Source organism: Mus caroli, chromosome 4 (assembly GCF_900094665.2).
Source record: "Mus caroli chromosome 4, CAROLI_EIJ_v1.1, whole genome shotgun sequence".
NCBI lineage: Eukaryota > Metazoa > Chordata > Mammalia > Rodentia > Muridae > Mus > Mus caroli.
Genome location: NC_034573.1, coordinates 26,494,175 through 26,502,625, shown reverse-complemented (window position 1 = coordinate 26,502,625; position 8,451 = coordinate 26,494,175). Strand labels below are relative to the sequence as shown.

The following is an 8,451-nucleotide window of genomic DNA, read 5'->3' as shown; positions in this document are numbered from 1 at the left end:
CACACACACACACACACACACACACACGAGCACATGAGCACAACTGGTACATTATTTTTACAAAGTCAAGTGTAGCACTATCTCATTGTCGTCACAGCGCTACAGAGGCCGAGCTGTGAGGATCCTTAAGGCTTGAGGCCGGGAGCCGGAGCTGCTGAGTTCCAGGTCTCATTGAGAGACCACCGAGTCTCAAAATGCAAGGTGGAGCTGGGGAGATGGCTCAGTGAATAAAGTTTGTTGCAAAAACATGAAGACCTGCCTGAACTCAGATCCTCAAAATCTACATAAAAACCAGACTTCAGAGCTGCCTGGCCCAGACGTCTAGCTGAAACGACAAGGTCCAAGTTCACTTGCAGACTTTATCTCTAAATAAATAAATAAATAAATAAATAAATAAATAAATAAATATGTGGTGCACAGTGCTGGAGGAGGACACCTGACATTGGCCATTGAGCTCCACACATAGAGGAGAGCAAAGCTACTCACAACACACACCCTCACACACATAAAAATTTAGGCGACCATCTCTGAGGAAAGATGCCTGAGGTGGACCTCTGATCTTTTTTTTCTGACTGGCCATTGGAGTTTATTTACAGACAACCCTAGGTGTGGCCTTTTCCTCTAGGATCTATATGCTTTTGAAGTTACTTGACTTCAGGCTTCTTGTCTCCAGCTTCGAGCTTGAGACTCTAGGAGGCTGACGATAGGCAAGGAAACCCCCACAAGTTCAGGTCAAACTTGCGGAATTCTTGTGCCAGCTCCATTGGTTCTGTTACTACCCGTTTCACTCATCGTCATAACGTAGCTCAACGTAGCCAGTGAGGGGAAAGTCTTTCCGGAAAGGATGACCCTCGAAGCCATAATCTGTCAGGGTCCTTCTTAAATCAGGGTGGTTAAAAAAGAAAACTCCAATCATGTCCCAGACCTCCCTCTCATACCAACTAGCCGCAATGTGCACCGACACTATAGAGTCAGTGGACCTCAGCTCATCTTCATAGGTCTTCACCCGGATCCTAGAGTTGAACCACAGAGACAGCAGGTTGTAGACAATATCAAAACGGTTCTGCCGAGTTGGGACATCCACTGTGTCAAGTCAGCCAAGGATCTGAATTGTGCATTGGTGTGATCCCTGAGAAATGTCAGCGTTGGGATGACTCCATCGGGATGGATACAGATTTCTAACTCATCCAGGCAGGTCACCTGAACTGGTTGGACATGGGTAAGATTTCAGCCACATACTCTCCAAATGCTGAGAGCTGCTTGTGGGTCATATCACTCCGGGGTCTGACAGTGGGGCGCTTCTCAGCCACCGCATTCTCCCTTCTTACGCGCTGCAACAACACTGAGGGTCACCCAGCCCCCCGGCTACGGAAGCGGCCCCCAAGAGCCCACGCCACCAGACTCTGACTGGAGCCACCGCCATGTTCCTTAGTGTGCCGACTAAGTCGGACCTCTAGTCTTAAAAGGCACGTGTACACACAGGTGTACACACAGGTGTGCACACAAACACAGAGCACACACAAAGCAAGGGTTTATAATGAATTTAGTCTCCTGGAGCCTGGGGTCTTTCACATGGCCGTACAGGAGAATCATCACATTTTGTAGAAGAATTCATGTGCCTTCCATAGCTGTGATCAGTGCTATATGATCGACCACAGTCGATCACTGAGGAAAGTCCGAACAGGGACTCAGGTGGGACAGGAGCTCACGAACTGCAGAATTTCAAAAGCAAGAAAGAGCATGGGGGCGCACCTAGTATCTGAAACAGAACTACACGTGAAGTCCAGCCTTCCGAAGGTGAAGTCTGTTCCCCCTCTTCTCTGCCCGCCCACCTCTCCTCCCTCACCCCATACCACACTGGAAGACATACTACTTCAAAGACCCAGGCCCAGGCTTCTTGGTGGCGTGCTAGCACAGTGTCGCACATTATTAGCTGGAGCTCAGGGAACCAGGAGAAGGAGTTACAGAGAACAGGGCTCACCACTCCAGCATACAGGTCGGTTGAGCCCGAGAGAGTTTCGTGCTGTCACACTCATATCCGTGTTCCCAGAGTGTGGACCAGACGGAGCTGAAACTCTCATCAGGGGAAATGGACAGAGCAGCAATCACACAAGTTTCCGGGTACCAAGAAATGAACCACCCCATCTCCTAGAAAACCTTCAGTAGGGTGCCTGTCTCTTTATGCTCTTTTGCTGGAAGGCTCGGCACCCTTCTGGAGAAGTCAAAACCTTGCCTTAGTTTCTGTGTTGGTTACGGTTGGTTTGTTTGTTTTTGTCAGTTTGACACATGCTACAGTCATCTGGAAAGAGGCAGTCTATTGGCTTGTAGGCAAGGGGTATTTTCTTGATTGATAATCGATGTAGGAGGTAGAACCCAGGCCATCGTGGAGGGTGCTGTCCCTTGGCAGGTGATCCAAAGCAGGCTGAGCAAGCCATAGGGAGGAAGCCAATAAGCCCTGTTCCTGCGTGGCCTCTTCTTTGGTTCCTGCCTTAATCCTGTCCGGTCTTTGCCTCAATGGATGATTGTGACCTGCAAAATGAAATAAAATGCTTCTTTCTCCAGTTGCTTTTGGTCATGGTGTTCATCACAGCAACAGAAACCTAACTTGGACAGTTCCCACTGTAACAGAATTGGTGGTAAGCTTCCAACTAATGTGCAGCGTGGGTTAAAATTCCATTTTGTTTCGGTTAGCTGTGGAGTTGTAGATGGAGTAGAACTTAGGAAAGCAGTCCTGGACCTTGGTGTAACCACCAGGGGCTTAGATCCTCGGTGCCCCGCTTACCATCAGCAGCGTCATCATGTGGGAGATGGGATTTCCAGCATCAGGGGTTTACCAGCAAAGGATGAGCCTTGCCCTAGGTTTGTGGTGTTCAAACGGTGTGTGTGTTTATCCACCTAATATCCCTGTTTGAAGATGATATAGTTGCAGCCTCTGTGGTTTTGTGAGCTAGCAAAAAAATAGTTTAATGGTTCAATTAGCTCCTTGAGGAGAGATGTGGTGCCTGAGATCTGCCAAATAAGCAGCATGCAGCCTCTGTGGGAAAAGGGGAGTCAGCGACTTCTGGTGAAGATGCTGCTTCCTGCACAGCCAGATGCAGTCCGAATTTCCTTATTGCTTTTTCCCAACAGCAGTGCTCAGGGGGGGATAAACTTTACTTAACCTAATTAATTTTAATCACAGCTTTCAAATCTCACACTGTGAAAAGAATTACAAATTGGAATTCATTAATAGAAGCCATAGTTTATGCTGCAAGCTAATCATGAAATGTGCCTTTACATTTTCTGCATGAGTTTGCAATTATCATTGAAATAAAAAAAATCTGTTATGTCCTTTTAAATTACCAAAATGTGAACAGCTGATTGAGTGGGCTCATTCTGTGTGTGTGTGTGTGTGTGTGTGTGTGTGTGTGTGTGTGTGTATGTGTGTGTTAAATTTCTAGGAGAATGTCTAAATTTCCAAGAAATCGGTGATTTCTGCCTCCTTTTGAGTTACTGTGAGACGGGGTTGACAGCACTCCAGGATGTCTTTGTTTTTGAAATAACCTTTAAAACCAATGCTGCAAAAGTCTCACTTGCTTTAACAAGCAGTCCTCTGAGCTCTGTCTAGAGATATATGTTCATATGTCTTCATTCTTCCCTCCCCTCTCAAAAACACCATACACATGGAACTTTGCCTTTGGGTACTGTGTAGATTTCTGCATTGTCAATATAAGAAAATTCTAACTGGTTCCTCAAAGAATTAGGGATAATTTAAAGGAAACACAGGAGGCATAGTAATGGTGCTGGGTGGTGGTATATGTCTTTAATCCCAGCATCTGGGAGGCAGAGACAGGCAGATCTTGGTGAACTGGAGGCCAGCCTGGTCTACATAGCTAGTTACAAGACAGCCAGGGCTACACAGAGAAGCCCTATCTTGGAAAACAAAACAAAACAGTTGTTGGGCTGGAAGTACAGCTTCGTTGTAGGAGCTCGTCTAACACACACAAAGGCGTCAGTCTCCTGCACCATAAAACTGGTTGTGATGGCACAGCTGCAATCTGGGCAGAGGGAGGTAAAGGCAGGAGGTTCAGATGTTCAAGGTCACCCACATCTATATTGTGTGTGTGTGTGTGTCTGTGTGTGTGTGTATACATACACATATACATCATGGTAGACACACACACACACACACACATATATTTTGTGAATTGAAGACCAGCCTGGGCTACAAGACACAAGCTCTGTGGAATGGGCTGGGATTACAGCACAGGTGTGACTGCCCCCTCCCCCCCCACCTCACAGACAGGAGACCTAGAGATTGGCCACAGAGCATGGATCTAGAAACCTCACTTCGATGGTGAGGAAATACAGAAAGAACAGAACACCTGGGTTGGGTGGGCTGTGTGTACTTTGATGGAGCGTCATAAACGACACCAGCAACTAGAAACTCAGCCTCTTGATTTCTGCACAGCACAGGGTTCCCCCCCCCCCAGTCCTCTCGGTAGGAGGTTTCCGTAGGGGGGACAGTCTGTACAGAAGGGAAAAGCTGCGATTGCTGGCACACATTGATCAATCATAAACATTTGTACCTACCTGCACACTCTGCCAGCGTTTGCACTGGAAGTTTGAAGAGGAAAGCTTTGTCCATTTCCCATGGGTCCGAGGCCTTGATCTTTGACATGTGTGCCCGTGTTAGACAATTCATTCACTCAGGGCTTCCTCGGTGCCCATAGAGAAAATGGCTTTAAAACAGTAGGATTTTTCACCTACAGTTTTAGGTTCAGACCTGGATGGGGTTTTATTTGTTTGGGTTTTGTTGTTGTTGTTGTTTTTGTTTTTGTCAATTTGACTCAAGCGAAGCTCATCTGAGAAGAGGAACTTCAATTGAGAAAATGCCTCCTCCATCAGAGATTGCCTCCTCCATCAGATTGCCTCCTCCATCAGATTGCCTCCTCCATCAGATTGCCTGTAGGTAAGTCTGTAGAGCATTTTCTTGATTGGTGATTGATTTGGAAGGACCCAGACCTCTGTGGGATGCTACTCCTGGGCTGGTGGTCCTGAGTTATATAAGAAAGCAGGCTGAGCAAACCATGGAGAACAAGCCAGTAAGCAGCATTTCTCCATGGCTTCATCTTTCATTCCTGCCTCTCTCGACTCCGACTTCCTTCAGTGATGGACTGTGATGTGGAAGTGTAAGATAAATGAACTCTTTCCTCCCCAAGTTACTCTCGGTTGTGGTGTTTTAGCATATGGCAACAGAAACCTCTGGAGCGAGGCTCCTGACACGTAGAAACACAATTTTTGAATTTGCTGAACAGGAAGGGAACTTTTTCTTCTCTGGTAAAGATTCTGACAAAATTTCTACCCAAGATGGCTTCAAGGTGCCCACCAGTCAGTCTATTGACCTCTGTATGTGCCAACTAATGAGAATGCTCTGGGCCTCTGGGTGGTCCTACACAGGGGCAGATCCCCAGTTGGTCCAGGATGGTCAGGCCATTTGTACCAGGCGAGTCTAACTTCATGTACCCTGCTTTCCATCAGACACTACTGTCTGGAACTAGCACTTCCTGCCTGAGATTCTTGGCTTCTGGGTGTGGATGCTCATCGGTTTTCAGAAGGGATAGCAGACAACAGGACACATCTGAATGAGCTTGAGGATGTGGAGGTGAGGTCTGGCTCCACCCTGTGCCTGCTGGAAGATCAGGCTGCAATGGAAGGGCTCCACACCTTAACCTCTCCCCTAGTCGGCAAGGATTAAAGTCTGCTTGTAGGGACGTTGACCATGACGTGTGATATTCTGATTTTAAAGTCGTTGACTTGCCACGGGTCAGAATCACCTGACTGAAGAGCTGATCCAGCTGCCTTGATTGGTGCAGGAAGACCCACCCCCATTGTGGGCAGCACCCTCTGTTAGCAGTCCACACAAAACGGCTGTGGCACAAGAAAGGTGGCCTGTCTTTGCTCGCTTGCATTTCACTCTTGCCATCTGTGTTGGTTGACACTGTCAATTGTTTCAGTGATGCCACACCCAGCGTCAGGCTTCTACCCACTGCCCTCTTGAACACTTCCAGGTTTTCAGTGCCATATTGAGACTATTGAGTCATCCAGCCTCAGGAATAAGCAACTACTAGGTTTTCAAACTCCGGTATGATTCAGCTGTTTGTCACTAAGGCCCTCACCCTAGCTGCCTGGAAGCCAGTCTTCCACTAGCCGCCTTCAGATGAAGATGTAGAACTCTCAGCTCTGCCTGCCTGGATGCTGCCATGCTCCTGTCTTGAGGATGATTGACTGAACCTCTGAACCTGTAAGCCAGTCCAGTGAGATGTTGTCCTTTATAAAACTTGCTATGGTCAAGGTGTCTGTTCACAGCAGTAAAACTCTAAGACACATACACATATAATATACATATACGCATACACATTTATTCAACATTAAATGCCCCGACCTAAATGCCCGGGCCCTTATTTTCTTGCACCTCTGATCATGGAGAGACCCAGACCCATTTTCTGAACACCAGCTCACTCAGTTTCTATCTCCTTTATCTCCACTCTTCCAATCAGGCATCAGCAACCCTCCACGCAGGCCCCTGAGGGTCCACCTAGACTCCATAGATGAATGTAGGAGGGGATAGTGAGTGAGAGGGTAGGACCTGGCTCCTCACAGTGTGGCCAGCAGCGCAGACACTACTATAGAACTTGTTAGAAATAAGACAGTTGAGCTGCGGACTCCGTGTGCATCTCCACAAGTCCCCAGGTGAGCCCCGTGCATGTGGGAGCTGGGAAAACATGGGCAGGGCTCCCGGGATGCAAGGGGTTCCCAGCCATGGTCTAGAACTTCAGATGACCTGGCTTTCCCCCTAGGTGCCCACATACATACATGCTGTTTTTCCCTGGCCCCAGGCTTATAGCCTGTGAGCTGTCTTTGCCATGCTCCTTAAATGTCGCTAATCTACAGAAACTGTCAGCCCAGCCCGAGCCTCCATCTTGTTCCCACAAGCACAAGGGGAAATGGCGTTTTGACGACATTTCCACTCCTGCATGGGCATCACAAAGTTGTGTGTATTGTTTGCACGCTCAGTAACACTGCAGGCACACAGGGGAAGACACACGTATTCATCTTTCGGTTTCTGACACCCGATTTCAGGCACGTCGTGGATGCGCTAAAAAATGCTTTATTGAATAAGAGGAAACAAGCTAAGCCTGGTGTGAGGGTTTCCCCTTTGTCCATTGAAGTTTAGTTAGGATGAAGTAAAATTACTGCAGATTTAAAGCATTTGGGGAATTTCTGTAAAACCTTACAACCAAAGTGGAAAAAGCAGATCAAAGGGAAATTAGAGGCAATTTGTGTGTGTGTGTGTGTGTGAGAGAGAGAGACAGAGACAGAGACAGAGAGACAGACAGAGACAGAGACAGAGAGAGACTGGGATTTTAATTACAGAATATTCTTCTCATAGAAGTGAGGAACGCCCAGGGAAATACTTGAGACCTTAGCGTGTCCCTCCTCATGTTTTCCCCTCCAGCTAACATGGGACCAGCTGAGAAGCCTTTGTCAATGCAGGGGAGAAAGCCCACAGCAGAGCACTTAGCACTGAGCTTGCTAATGCATGCCTTTCTCCCCTCCTGGCCCCGCAGGGGTGAAAGCTCACATCCTGGCTATCAGGATTTGCTGCTGTGAGGTCAGAGGTGCCAAAAAGAAACTTGCTGGGCTCCGTCCATGTGAACCTTCACATGGGAAAATTAGTCTGTTTGTCTCACTGAACAGCAATGCTAAGAAGATAGAAAATTTATGAGCAGAATTATGCCACAGCAAATAAATATCTTGGACCAAATGTCAGGAATTGTCTTGGTTTAGGATTTGATTGCTGTTTGGTTGTATTGGGTTTTTCATTTTTGAGATGAGTTCTCACCACAGAGCCCGGGCAGCTGCACCATGACCAAAACCTAGGCATTTCCAAACTATAAAAAACATTTACTTTATGTGTATATTTTGTCTGTATGTATGTATGTTCACTGTGTGTGCCTGGTGCCCCCAAAGGTCAAATAGTGCATTGGGTCCCTGGAACTGGAGTTAGGGGTGATTGTGAATCATATATGGGAGCTAGGAGCTGTACCCTGGTCCTAGGAACTGAACCCCGGTCCTCTGTAAGAGAAACAAATGATTCTTCCTGCCAAGCCTGCTTTCTGGCCCTGAAATGTAGGTTCTAAAAATAGAATACTCTTCGCTTTGTAGGATTCCCACTCTACTGTAATTTTCCTCATTTTGATGCAGATTGATGAAAATCAGGTTGGATCTGTGCTTGGGAATGTTTCACTTTAATAATCCACTGGGTCGATGCACTTAAGGTGGTTGAAGAATTAAACTAGCTTGCTTTGTTTCTCTCTCTCTCTCTCTCTCTCTCCCTCCCTCCCTCCCTTCCTCCCTCCCCCCTCTCTTTCTTCCTTTCTTCCTTTCTCTCCCCCTCCCTCCCTCCCT

The 8,451-nt window shown here is 47.3% G+C and overlaps 1 pseudogene; it reads right to left on the bottom strand.

Annotated features, from left to right (window-relative positions):
* Window positions 1-644: 644 nt before the first annotated feature.
* On the bottom strand, window positions 645-1,423 carry LOC110293784 (annotated as a pseudogene).
* Between the last annotated feature and the right edge of the window lie 7,028 nt (window positions 1,424-8,451).